The sequence below is a fragment of the Phymastichus coffea genome, unplaced genomic scaffold, assembly GCF_024137745.1.
Source record: "Phymastichus coffea isolate CEN01 unplaced genomic scaffold, Cenicafe_Pcof_1.1 PCOF00036, whole genome shotgun sequence".
NCBI classification, from domain to species: Eukaryota; Metazoa; Arthropoda; class Insecta; order Hymenoptera; family Eulophidae; genus Phymastichus; species Phymastichus coffea.
Window position 1 is genome coordinate 101,109 of NW_026706847.1, and position 2,841 is coordinate 103,949.

Below are 2,841 nucleotides of genomic sequence, written 5' to 3' on the forward strand. Positions count from 1 at the left end.
CCCGACTGAGCGGCTCGCACGAGGCGAGCCAAGCGCCTACCCTGTGGACCGAAAACGCGCGCCTCTCTCACTTCAGGGTAGAGCGGCTATTGTCGTCCGCGCGCGGCCTTCTGCTCGCGGCTCTCTCATTCTGCTTTCGCTCTTTGTTCACGCTAATGATTAACTTTGCCTTTTGATCCCCCTTTTGTTAGCCCCATTACTTTTCTATTTGATCAACGGCGCGCCGACAAATTACTTGGTTATTTAGTACGTAGGTTCGCCGGCGGCATCAGAATCTGTTGTTTCATGCGTCGGTGTTGGGAGAAGCCGCATTTTGACCACTTGTCAATCGAGGTTGTCGTTGAAAGAAGCCAGCCAGGAGATTCGGAAATCTGGGAACTTTCCATAAATATTATTATTCGAGGAGGCGTCGTCCTCGCGCATAATAACTTCAACTTGAATCGGACGAACTTTGGAGGCGTGCCCACAATAAGAACAATAGATCCAGCAGCGGTACAATAAGAAGAACGCGGGATTTATCGTCGAGAAGCCACGGAGAAGATGCCGATTCGGTAGAGGTGCGTGCGTATATCAGCGAGCGGGAAGTTTCGGCTATTGGATTCGCGCCGAGCGCTAAGTGGGCAGATCGCAAAAGTGGAATGAAAGAGAGCCTCGGTCGCAAATATGGCATAAACGAGGGCGGCTAGCGGACGTGTGCCGCTGACGCACCGATATATATTCCGCGGCGAAGAAAAGCTCTGCTCCTGAAGCTGAGGAATAGCTCCCGACGCGCGCGCGCACAATCAGTTCTCCTCCTCCGCTGATCTCTACCCCTTTTCGCGCCAGCCATCTCTTCTGCTTCCTATCAATTAAAGCGTAATTGAAAATCGGTCTGTTTATGACTTTGATTTCCAGTCCAAAGTATATATCTATCTCGCCGGATCCTGCGGCTGTTCGCGCAGATCTCGCGTTGGAAATGCACCAACAACGCGTTACTTTTTCTCGGTCTAGCCTGCGTCGTTTCATTTTTTCGAGCTGGTCGATAACACCAACGACTTAGTTTTCACTTGTGACGAACTCACGTTCCGATTGATTAGTTTGATTTGAACGTTCACTCCAATCGTCACGCTAATTTTTATAAAAAATTCAAGCTAACATTGACTCGTATCTAAATCATTTACTATATATAGCAGCATCAAACATTATAATACTATAATCAAATGTCATATTTGATTTTGTACCGTCTTGAATCTTTTCCTCTGAATGACTCTGACTTTTTCCTGTTAATATGTCATGTATGTGAAAAATGCGAATGTTAAAAAGAAAATTGATCAAAATTACATTTTGCACGGTGCTCATCTCATAGCGAATGCAAATATTTTGCGCGCGTGCCTGGCGTAAATTCATCCGCGCGCTGGCGTCAGCAGGGATTTGGCGAAAAGCACACTGCAGAGAGCTTCGTTGCCCGCACCCGACGGCATACCAGCTCTACGGCTGAACTCCCTAACGCGCGCAACCTTATCGCTTGGCGCCATTCAAATTTCGTAAAATCTCCATTGATCCGAGTTCAAATATCATCCAGCCCTCGGGCCGAGCTTTCGCCACCCTTCTCGCGCCCAAGTTACATCGGGAACGCAAGCGCGGTGCGCTGAAATTTCGATGATATACCCTTCCGGGAGTGCAAAGTACTCGCTTCCCGCGCGTGCACGCCCGGCACTACGGACGCGCGTCATTCAATGAGACGCCGCCTGTCCTAATCGCCGTGGCGAGGTTCCGCTAAATAGCCCCATTGAAAAGCTAAACGCCGAGGACACAACTGGAAACACGTACACACCATTCGAACAATACCACGCGTTCAAATATTAATCCGCGCGAGCTCGGCAATTCCCCTCTCCCCCCTCGGTGGATGTGTGATATATATGCGTGCGAAAAGCTCTCGCGGCGGCGGCTGTCATTAAACGAGAATCAGAGAGGCCAGTTCGCCAATCCTAATTCACGATCGACATCGATGCGCACAATGCATTTAAAAGCCCACGCCTCGATTGCACCGCCTCTCTCTCTCTCTCTCTCTCTCTCTCTCTCTCTCTCTCTCTTCTTTTCTTTCTTTTCTTCGCCAGCGCGTCGCCGCTGCCGTTCGCTTGGCCTGTGTTGTAAACGTCGCCCGAGGAAAATTACACGACCCGTAGATAAGTCGTAAATTACAAGCGCGCGCCGAACGCGATAGCAGCAATTGCACAATCGATTCGCGCCGGGACTACGTGTGTGTAATTGACGTCCTCTCGATTTACACTCCGCGCTTAAGCGGCAAATCCCACGGCGCGCGCGTTTCGTTTCCTCTGTAAGCACTATATCCGCGCGCTCGCGCGCTCGCGCGCTACCGACTTCTCTTTTTACTTCGCATAGATAACATATAATTGTCCTGTTTGACATAGCGTTAGCTGTACGGCTGCTCACGAGGGGAGCAGGCAATGTTGTACCTATCGCGCGTGCAAGCGAGACGTTTGCTCTTAATCATTGTCTACACCTGCTCGCGATACGTTTTCGTCATTTGAACAGTTAGCACGACAATATTCATGCAAAACACGGCACGCCATCTTGAGCATATCGAGAAGTTGTTCTTGAATGTTTTTCGCTCGATCTATCTCAAGAGGCGCTTCTGCTATAAAATTTGAAATATCGCGCCGCTGCATACGTATTCTCGAAATCGATGCTCCGTCGAGAAGCATTTTATAGAAATGTAAATTATTTTTCATCGTTTCGAAGCTTCTTGCATATTGCCTCGGACAATTTTTTCCAAATCTTTCTATTATAATTTAGTTAATCGTGATTATGCGACAATAAATATAATAATTTTAATAACTG